The sequence below is a fragment of the Tupaia chinensis genome, unplaced genomic scaffold (assembly GCF_000334495.1).
Source record: "Tupaia chinensis unplaced genomic scaffold, TupChi_1.0 Scaffold000133_1, whole genome shotgun sequence".
Taxonomy (NCBI): Eukaryota; Metazoa; Chordata; class Mammalia; order Scandentia; family Tupaiidae; genus Tupaia; species Tupaia belangeri.
Genome location: NW_006159602.1, coordinates 3,054,893 through 3,066,137, shown reverse-complemented (window position 1 = coordinate 3,066,137; position 11,245 = coordinate 3,054,893). Strand labels below are relative to the sequence as shown.

Below are 11,245 nucleotides of genomic sequence, written 5' to 3'. Positions count from 1 at the left end.
TAAAAACTCTTTGAATGTTTTTAACATGGAAACCTTGGCTCTCTGTCCAGTGTTTAGCTGCCCAGAACTCAATCCTCTCCCAGTTTAGGAAGAGTCCTCCCTCCCTCACTATATAAGCCTTAGTAGGAAATAGTGTCCCACATCCCACAACGGAAGCTGAAGGAAGCCAAGTAATTCTCCCTGCCTCTGGCGTAGGCATGACTTGGTTTCAGCTAATCAGATGTTCCTATCCAGACTGAAACTCCAGGAAGCCAGGATGGTTAAAACCTCATGAACACCAGTAGCAGCAGGGTGCTGGGTAGTGATTACAATAGCAGCATATCCGCCAGATTGTTCCAGCTGCCTGGCTCTGAAAGTCGCTTGGTTCCTGCACATTTTCCAAGGTCTGTGATCCTGTCCTCTCAAATCCATCCAGTAACTTTCCCTTTTTCTTGACAGCTGCACCAATTCTGTGGTTGCAACCAAGAGCCTCGTCATCTACCAGCTCTCTGGGGCCTTCACATGTACCCAACCCTGAGCTCCTCCCTCAACTTGTCTGTTCCACTTTCTCTGATGTCTTCCTCACTACTTCTCTTTGCATTGCAGCCATCTCTATGGATAACAGTCTGAATTCTCAGAGAGAGACCCCTTGAGAGCATTTAGGAAGATTTTTTTGTATTTTCCTGCCACTGTATTTGTAAGAGCTCAATGACAGGCATCTTTAAGGAGATATTGTTGGCTGTTACCACTGATGAACACCCAGGGCCAAGTTTTCCCCTAGAAGAGAGCAGGCTGATTTATAAGTGAGGGTGGCAAGGGAGACTCTCTCAGATTCTCTAACTTCACTTCTCCCCAACACCACGTTAGTCACTTTGAGGCCAACAGCAAATGGAAATCCATTTTCATAGAGTGAAAAGGACTGTTCGGATGGTTCTGAAACTTTCACTTCAACCCAGTAAATAAAAAGAAATTTAGCATTCAATTTAGAGCATGTCCCAAAGAGACATCCTATTAAATAAAAGCAAAATAGATAAAATATAATGCAGTATGAAGATAGGAATACTAAAAGTGTTACCCTGATCTGGTATTAAGTTGGTAGTTCAGCTACTTCCAGAATACTAAGTGATATTTCTGGATGCTGTACCCTTAAATTCACACCTCTTTCTTTCATGAATAGTAAGATACTGGTATTTAGTCTACACAACTACTTTGCTTTTTATAATACACCTATACTATTCCTACAACACATACAAATAATTTAACAGTATTTTTGAAATCATATTTTAGATGCAGTGGGAGTGTTTATGCTTGAAATAAAAACATCTTGTTCAAAAGAAGTAGCTGATTCTAATTTGTTTTCCAAGGCTGGATTTTCATATGTTGAGCTTGTTTCCTTAGATCACCCCATTTGCTTTTCATAAAACCTTTATGTTGACTTTTTCTGTCTGAGCCTTTGTCTCTTCCCACCACCCCGCCCCCCGCCCCATCTTGATTTCCTTGTTACTTGAATTGGGATTTTTACCCAGATGCTGGTATATGCAAAGTGTGTAAATACCTTGGAATGTCACTACCACCCTCCTGCAGCCCAACTACCCTGATGACCTTGGTAAGTGTTCCTGACTAGCTGTAGAAATTCTCAACTTACCAATTCCTCCCTGGTAAACTTTCCTAGAACACATTCCCTTCCAAATGGCCTGGTCAAGTTTCCTGATGAATGGATTTTGATGAAGTACTAATAAGACAATCTCATAATTCATTATTATTTTAAAACCAAATTCAGGAAAAACCAAAAGACCTGTGGCTATTGGCCTAGTTCTGTGATGATCCATTAAGTTACTGATGCCTACTGTGTGCCTAGCAGGGTCTTAGCCCTCTGCTAAATGCAGGAAAGAACAAGAAGGTACTCGCCTTCATTTTCTTATGGTCCAGGAGGCAAAACACCAATCACATAAGCAATTTCTACAAAGAGTGCTAAATGCAGAGTGGGTGGACAGCAGCCTTTACTCCGGGAGCCAAATTACTGCACAGCCTCTTGCCAGTGCTAATGGTCCACAAATATCTTCTCCTTTGGGAACTGGGCTTTTAAACCATAAGCCTATGGATGAGTTCACAAAATATTTATGCCCTGTTCATGAACAGAAAAAATAAATGGGCAGATGAACAGGGTACAGTTAATGCTGTTAACATATACATTTGTCACTCAGGGGAGGAGTGCAAGTCAGGAACTGGCAGACACAGCCGCTGAGGTAGAGCTACTATGATTTAAGCCACAATCTAAATAAAGCATTTGCAAGTTTCTGCCTCTAGGGATAGGAGAAAGCTAAACCAGCACCAGGTCATTTTCCCAACTGTTATGGGTATCCACCTAACTGGGCTGAGTTAGCACTTGAACCTAAACCCTCAAAAGTAAGGCCCAGCTCCATACTCATAGAAGCCTCTTCATCCTTTACCAAAATCCTACCCTTCCTTCAAGGTCTAGTTCAAGGCCTAACACCAACTATCTGGGCCCAATATCCACGTCTCTAGGGCACTCATTGCCATCGGAACGAATTAAAGTAGGAAAGTGGAATAATCAACTTTGATTTTTTTCCTTTTTTTAAAAAAAATAGTATTTTTGCTATAGGTGCATGTTCATGCATGCCAGAGGGAGACAGACAGAGAGAGAGAGAGAAAGAGAGAGACAGAGAAACAGAAAATGAGAAATCATCTCCCTCTTGCAGACTTTAAAAGAAAGCAACCCTGATGACACCTTGATCTTGGACTTCTGGCCGTCAGAACCATAAGACAATACGTTTTTCCTGTGGAAACCACCAAGCCATAAGCCTATGGATGAGTTCACAAAATATTTATGCCCTGTTCATGAACAGAAAAAATAAATGGGCAGATGAACAGGGTACAGTTAATGCTGTTAACATATACATTTGTCACTCAGGGGAGGAGTGCAAGTCAGGAACTGGCAGACACAGCCGCTGAGGTAGAGCTACTATGATTTAAGCCACAATCTAAATAAAGCATTTGCAAGTTTCTGCCTCTAGGGATAGGAGAAAGCTAAACCAGCACCAGGTCATTTTCCCAACTGTTATGGGTATCCACCTAACTGGGCTGAGTTAGCACTTGAACCTAAACCCTCAAAAGTAAGGCCCAGCTCCATACTCATAGAAGCCTCTTCATCCTTTACCAAAATCCTACCCTTCCTTCAAGGTCTAGTTCAAGGCCTAACACCAACTATCTGGGCCCAATATCCACGTCTCTAGGGCACTCATTGCCATCGGAACGAATTAAAGTAGGAAAGTGGAATAATCAACTTTGATTTTTTTCCTTTTTTTAAAAAAAATAGTATTTTTGCTATAGGTTCATGTTCATGCATGCCAGAGGGAGACAGACAGAGAGAGAGAGAGAAAGAGAGAGACAGAGAAACAGAAAATGAGAAATCATCTCCCTCTTGCAGACTTTAAAAGAAAGCAACCCTGATGACACCTTGATCTTGGACTTCTGGTCGTCAAACCATAAGACAATACGTTTTTCCTGTGGAAACCACCAAGTGTGTGGACCTTAGTATGGCAGCCCCAGCGAGTTAACACAGGAGGGATGAGATCACCCATAGGAAAAATGTTGATTGGGCAATGCAGATAACCAAATAACCAGGGCTGAGACTCAAAAGAGTCAATAGTTAAAAACAAAACAAAACAAAGCAAAACAACACACTTAAATCTATAAAAAAGCAACCAGGAGGTGAGGGAATCCCAAGGAAATTGTAACAATATGGCAGCCAAATGAAGAGAACAGAGAAAGTGTCCATGGTAGACTGTGACTTTAGAGATGAGAGTCGTTGATAACTTTGAAAAGAGCACAGTCGATGGAGAGGTAGGGGACAAAGGTGGATGAGCCTTTAATGAGAAACACATGAGAGAAGGAAAAAATGCCTGCAGCCAAGGTAGCACACGGATACAGAGAAAGAGATACTTTCTATAAAGGGATTTTGAAGACTCAGAAATGGTGTTAATTTTTAAAAATTTATTGATTTTTAATTTCTTTTATACATTCACTCACTATACATCACTTAGCTTGTAAAGTGAATTCTCCCAACGTGAATATGCTTCACACCAGTCCAGCTGAGGATATTATACACATTATCATCATCTAAGAAGTAGAGAAACTACCCCAAATCTTTTATGGGGGATGTGGAGACAGGCACAAATACAGATGGGTGGATGGGTGGGTGGCTGGGTGGCCGAGCAGGTAATTCAGGATAGTTTTGTTAGAAGAAAGTGAATTCTGTATTTATCGTGTAAAAAGAAAGTATAACTTTGCAATTTAATAAGAGAAGATGTGAAAGATGTACTTTCTTTAAGCTCCTTGAAATTTTTCTACCTAGAGTCTAAGGGAACGGCTTTGGCATGTTTATCACTCCCTACTCCCATAGTTGCTGCAAATAGCTCATCAAAATCCCCACCAGGCCCAGCTGCAGTGGCGTGGCAGCTGCTAAAACACTGCACTCTGCAGGCTGGGACCACATGAGAGGCCGAGGCTCACTTCCCAGTCCAGTCTAAAGGCTGGGTGCAGTGGCAGGCCTATAACCACAGCGACTCAGGAGGCTGCGGCAGGAGGATCACAATATAGTGAGACATTGTTCAAAACAAAGAATATAAGCATCGTTTGTTGACCGAAGATGAAGAAAAATGATACTGAAGTATTTGTTCTGTTCTTTTGTAACCAAAGGAGAGTGAATTATCTCCTAGGAGCACCATATTCACCCATGTGAAGCAAATTACAGCAGCCATGCAAGTGTTAGAATGCTTAATGTGCTGCTACTGACAGTTGAGCATAATGTATTTAAAATTTTTTCTTATTGAGGCAGCTCTTGCAGTTTGTTATGCATGCTCGCCTCTCAAAATACTAAATTTATCTGATGGAGTAAAAAATAAGTCTTCCAATGTTCACGCCGTCTGGAAGATGACTTAAATTTACTACATGGGCCCCAGAATAAGGTAAGAGATGCTGCCAGCGTTACCTTCCAAACATTCCTTGAATTCTTCTCTTGTCATCTTAGCCCTCCACTTTCCCACATTGGGCTCTTTTCTGAATAACTAGCTGCCACATACTCTGAACTCCCTGGATTACAGAGAGAAGCTTTCACATGAGGACAGAAGCTATTCAATATTGAGAGAAATTCTGGGTGAACTCTGACCCACACATCCATTGCACAGAAGCTAATTTTCCTTGCCATTATTTGTTTTGGCTAAAAGATACTCTGCAAACCTTGTCCACTCTTTCATACACGTTTACAGACAGTGTAGTTCCAAACACTGAACTAAGCTATATGGGTTACAAACAGGGTACAGATCAAGTCTCTGCTCAGTTTACAGTGCAGTTGACCCTTGAACAATGTAGGAAATAGGGATGCCAACTCCCTGGACAGTTGAAAATCCACATGTAACTTTTGATTCCCTTCAAAACCTGGGGTCAGCAGTTGGCATAATAGCTATGTCGCTGGGCCCATGTAGTTGACTGTGGTTCAAGTCCTAGACCTGGTGGCTTAAACTCACGCCGGGCACGTGTGTATATGTGCCCAAGATCCTGAGAGGAGAATGGAGGAGAAGGGATTGTGGTGTGGCCATCCCCCCAGGGCATGATTTCTCACTTTCTGTCTCTCTGTCTCTCTCTGTCTTTCTGGTGAGCGCACACGCCCTATAGCAAAAACCTCTCAAAAAAAAAAAGGAAAAGAAAAAAAAAAGCTTAACTAATAGCCTATTGTTAGCTGGAAGCCTTACCAATAACAGAAACAGTCAGTTAACACATATTTTGTAAATTACATATAGCATGCACTATATTCTTATAATAAAGTAAGCTAAAGAAAAGGAAATGTTATTAAGAAAATTCTCAGGAAGGAACACTCATTTGCAGTACTTATTAGAAAAATTGGTGTCTAAGTTGTCCTGTGTAGTTCAAACTTGTGTTGATATAGAACCAACTGTATATTGGGACAAAAAGACTGCAAAACAGAATTATAACCCAACAAAGAAAGTGCCATTCTGTAACAAATCCTGAGCTTACTAGAAATGAGAATATACAGGACTCTGAGTGTATAGGGTATAAAAAATTGAGACCCCGGAAGTAAGAACAACATTAGGAGGCAACCACTTCTTGGGAAACCAGTCAAAACCAGCAAGAAGACAGTCCAAAGACTACTTGTCATCTGTGGAGTCAACTGCACCTTCTGGACTCGACAATGGTGAAGCTAAGTCATAGTGAAGTACAATGTGGACAATAAGACAAATTGTGGTTTTGCAGCTTTGAAAACTGTGTAATCAGCTCTTTTCCTCAAAGCCTCCTCTCGCAGAGCCTGATCCCTCAATTTTTCTCAACTCAGTGTTCACTTTGTCTCAGAAACTTTTTTCTTTATTAATATATGAAACAAAGGTTGTAAGAGTACAGAAGACCATGCTTGATATATTTGTGTCTCCCATAGCAATGTCTACCACAGAAAGCTTGGGCAGAAGACCTTTGTGTAGAGAAGAAATGGATAGTGAGTCTGGCTATGAGCTCACCCAGGCATCCAACAGATATTTACTGAGTATCTACTATGTTCCAGGTACTGTCCTATGTACCAAAAAGACCTGAACTGATAAAATAGATATTGTCTCAGTCTTTATGAAGCTTAGAGCAAGTGACTAAACATAAACACCAGCCATATAAGCAGTAGGTAAGGGAATACATTAATCAATAGTTACAAGTATTATGAAAAAGGTAAGAACAGATTGGGTAGGGTGGTCAAGGGAAGTCAAAGAGATTACAGGCAAAGTGGGACTTTAAGGATGAGAAGGAGGCAGATAGGCAAAATCTCAGTAAGAATAAAGCAGGAAATAGGAGGTAGCAAAGAATTTGGTGTGTTATAGGAACCATAATAAATGCAAGTCAGTGTAGGAACTATAATAAAAGCAAGTCAGTGTAGATGATGCCACCACAGACAAAGAGATGCACATAAGATACAGGTTAATAGGAGACAGAAGCCAGATCAATATCCAGATTCAAATATCTACTAAACAATTGGAGAAATCTGCAAGGGTTGGGTGAAGATGACTGGCCTTACAAAGTTTGGTTTATTAGCATGGACGGGACAAAAGAAGGCAGGACAAGAAACAAACTATCTAAAGCTGTCCATAGAGAAGATGTTCAGAAGGTCCAGGATGATTGGGAAGAGTCCTGTTATCACATTTTAATTTCTGGCTTACTTAGTTTTCCTTCTGGCGGTGAGCTTCTTAATAGTTAGGGCTTTGTCTCGGCTATTTTTGTGTTGCCATTCTTGGCATTTAGTAGCTTTCCATGAATATTCATTGAGTTCTCTGGCCCTTGGAGAGAAACTAAAGGTTGACACCTAATTATGCTCTAGTATGTTCAATAACTTTAACGTGTGTGTCTTATCAACCTCAACCACATGGGCCCAAGAAATATTTATTAAATGAATAAATGAGCAAGGTTAGAAATGCTATAATTAAGGACAAGGACCAATTTTCACTTGTTTTGAATCTCTTATGCCTCCATGAAAGGATGTCGGGCACACACCAAATACTCCATAACTGCTTGTGTAATTGGGGGATTAACAGAAAAGTCAATAAACTCCAGATGCATCAAAAATGACTTCCTATTTTCATCTTTGAGATGTGAGCATGGAATGGAAATTGCACTGACAGTGACTTTCAGATTTCTCATGAGCACTGCGTGACACAAACTCCAAAAAGCCATCACGTTTAAGGAGCTTGGCAGCAAGGACAGGGCTGTTTTTGTGTCCCTTGCTTCTGCCTCATGGGACAGTCCAGAGCAACTGCTCACTGTCTTAGGCGGTTCTCTGAGTTTTCCCCTTCTGAATGGGGACCACAATAGATTTGCTAAGTTGGTCTGACCAGCAGCTGCAAAGAATAGACTTGTGTTCAGGGCTTTCTGACAAATCCTAATAGAGAAATTATATAATTTATTGCATATCTGGTTCCATCAGGGGTTTAGATCAAAGAGAAATATCTAAGGCTTGATATTGATAAGGGAAAATCTTATGGATGGCAAAAAGAGAGCCTACTTCCTCTGAGAAAGTGTGACTCACAGAAGCTCCAGAGTCTGCCTGTCTTCCTAGAGTCCCAGTTGCTCCAATAATACTTTTCAATTTCTTAGTAACTTGGAATTGCATTCACAAAGAGGTATTTCTACTGCAGAAGTAGAACAAATTTTTTTTGCATGTGAGATTTAGCTCAAATTCTTATCTTTTTCCAGAAGCTGCTGACAGCATAAGATTTTTAAAGGTACATTTCCACTTTCTGCATGATCTCCTTAGAGTATAATTTCTTTACCATTGAGCAGTTGAAAGGGTCCAGACTGAGAGAGCGGGGCATCCAGCTTCTGAGCAGGAACTCTATATCCCAAGCAACAAAAGAGAGAATTAAAAATAGGTGATATTGAGAAAGGCAAAAAGATTTTTGTTCAGAAGTGTGCCCAGTGCTACACCATGGAAAAGAGACGCAAGCACAAGACTGGCCCAAATGTCCATGGTCTGCCTGGGCTGGAGACAGATCTGGCCCCTGGATTCTCTTACATGGACGCCAATGAGAACAAAGGCATCAGCTGGGGAGAGGATACACTGATGGAGGATTTGGAGAATCCCAAGTACATTCCTGGAACAAGAATGATCTTCGCTGGCATTAAAAAGAAGTCAGAAAGAACAGAGTTCATGGCTTATCTTTAAAAAGTTACTGGTGAGTAATAGCTAGACAGTGCCTAATCTATGACAAAATAGAAATGTCTCATCTTTTTTTGTGTGTACCATATTTTAATTGATCTACGCCAGAATTCACACTATGAATGACTGACAGGATATTTTTGTTGGACAGTCCTGGCTTGCAGTTAAATTAATATTGTTGGGTTTTGAAAATTTGGATAGTAATTTCAGTTCAGTAAGTGCTATCTCTATTTGCCCTTTTTGGAGATATAATTGGTAATTCATTAGTGATGCTCATCTTTCTGCAAAGACGGTGAATGCCATCTCAATGCCTACTGAAGACAGATTTTTTAATTTAGGCTTATGTGTAACTGGTTATATGAATATGTAAATGCTGGAGAAATCCCTTCACTTCTCAAAACCAAGCAGACTCACCTGTGTTTTAATTTGTGTTTATTAATCTGTTAAAGGCAAGGGCTGAAGATAAGGTAGTGATATCTAGTTTATATATTTGGTCATAACTCTGCCAATCTAATTAGAATTCCTTGTATGCCAAACACTGCCTTTTACTAATTGAAAGATATTTTAGTGTGGTTTGTGTATACTATCAAATAAAGAATATGTAACACTTTACATATTTTATAAATGATTTATAAGGTCACTTTTGAAAGTCAGTGCGACAAGATTTTGTCACAAGTTAAATTTTGCCCTTGAATTCTGTTATCTAAGTCAGACTGAGTTATATTTCAGGGTTGTTAGGCAATTGTTCAAAACCACATAGAAACTGAAGAACTTCCGTATATATGTAATTGGCAATGGTGCTTCTGCCAATTTATTAGAAGGACTAAAGTAGAGGAGATATACCATCACCATAGATTTGTAAATTCTGTCATCATAAGACTTAAGATAATTAAAAACCAAATGACAGATTTTTAAAAAATAAAAGAAAAAAAAAAGGGTCCAAGACTGAGTCAGATGATCTAAGATGAAATATCAGCCCTGCCTCTCACTGATACTGTGTCCTTGAGCAAGTTATCTTTCCTCTCCAAGCCTCAGTTTCTTCTTTGGCAAAGAGAATGATAATATCTACCTAATGGGTTTTTTGTTTGCTTGTTTGTTTGTTTTTTGTTTTTTGTTTTGTTTTGTTTTGTTTTGAGAGGTTTATGCTATAGGGCACACGTGCTTGCCAGAGAGATAGTAAGCGAGAAACCATCCCCCCCCCAGGGGGTATGGTCACGCCACAATCCCTTCTCCTCCATTCTCCTCTCGGGATATTGGGCACGCACGCACGCATGCACACGCACCTGGCGTGAGTTTAAGCCATCGGGCCCAAGACTTGAACCGCAGTGAACTACATGGGAGTCCTGCAACATAGCCATTACGCCATCTGCTAGTCCCCTAATGGGGTTGTTTTAAAGATTAGATGATATAATAGATGTCATTGTTATTATTTTATTGACATAACATTATAACAACTGAAGACTTTCACCTAAAGTCTCTCAAAAAATATTGAGAGGTTGAATTTTACTTAAATTCAAGGTGTATACCATAAGCAGCCTCCGACTTACATACTGGGGTTTTTCCAACCATAAATGCATTTCCCCACATAAACAAAGTTATAAATTGTGGTTTAACTGCAGATTGGTACTAAAATCCAATTTAGTGCATGGTATTGCTAAAATGTTTTACATTTGCAGTGGGAAAACACATAAAATAAAAGCAGCCATTAAGCAAAACAAAAAAGAATGAATAAAAATGCCTTTACATTTATCTTGAAATTTAATGGTTGAGGAAAAGCAGATGTAATTTTAGGAGAAAGATGTTTAGATAATTACTGGAGGGAATCCTCAGGAAAATTTTTGTGTATTTCCCAAAGTCTCATAGTATTAATGCTCTGCCTATTTATTCTGTTTATTCAGCCCATAATCCCTTGGATGGCCTTCTTTGATATAGGGATCCCATTGGCATCAATCTTGTCTTTATCAACAATGAAAAATATTTCTTTTAGCTCCTAAGTGTTGGGGTTTAGTAAAGTTGTTATTTCTCAAGGAACGAAAGTCTGACAAAAAAGATGAATGAGAGTGAAACAAACAACAAATTCTTCTTTTTGTTGTTGCTGTTGCTTTTAAAGTTGATTTACTTCTTTCATGATGGGGAAAGAGAGAGAGAAGTGAGAGAGACAGAGAAGTCAGAGAGAGTCCCCTTCCAAAACAACAACAACAACAAAAATCCCTTTTTCATGCTGTGATCTGCCTTCAGCTGGCCATGATCATGGGCTGTGCAAGCGATGCTGGTATGCTCAGGGAGACCTGGGAAGTGAACCCGGGACCTTTCCACAGGGCCTGAGGATCTTGGAGTGATGAATTAATTACTGCTGCACCACCACAGGCCAATACAGAGATTCTTATAATAACTAATAAATTGAAAAAGAATTGGAAGTAAAATGACTTAAAAATAGATGTGTGTGTGCATGTGACAAATCTACTTCAGGCAATCATTTTAATGAAGTGAGCTGTCACAGCAGAGGAAAATGGCACGTGGGCTCTTTCTCTGAGGTGGAAA

At 39.9% G+C, this 11,245-nt stretch overlaps 1 pseudogene; it reads left to right on the top strand.

The window, feature by feature from the left end:
• Positions 1-3,798: 3,798 nt before the first annotated feature.
• Positions 3,799-8,710, top strand: LOC102482186 (cytochrome c pseudogene; annotated as a pseudogene).
• The last annotated feature ends 2,535 nt before the right edge of the window (positions 8,711-11,245 follow it).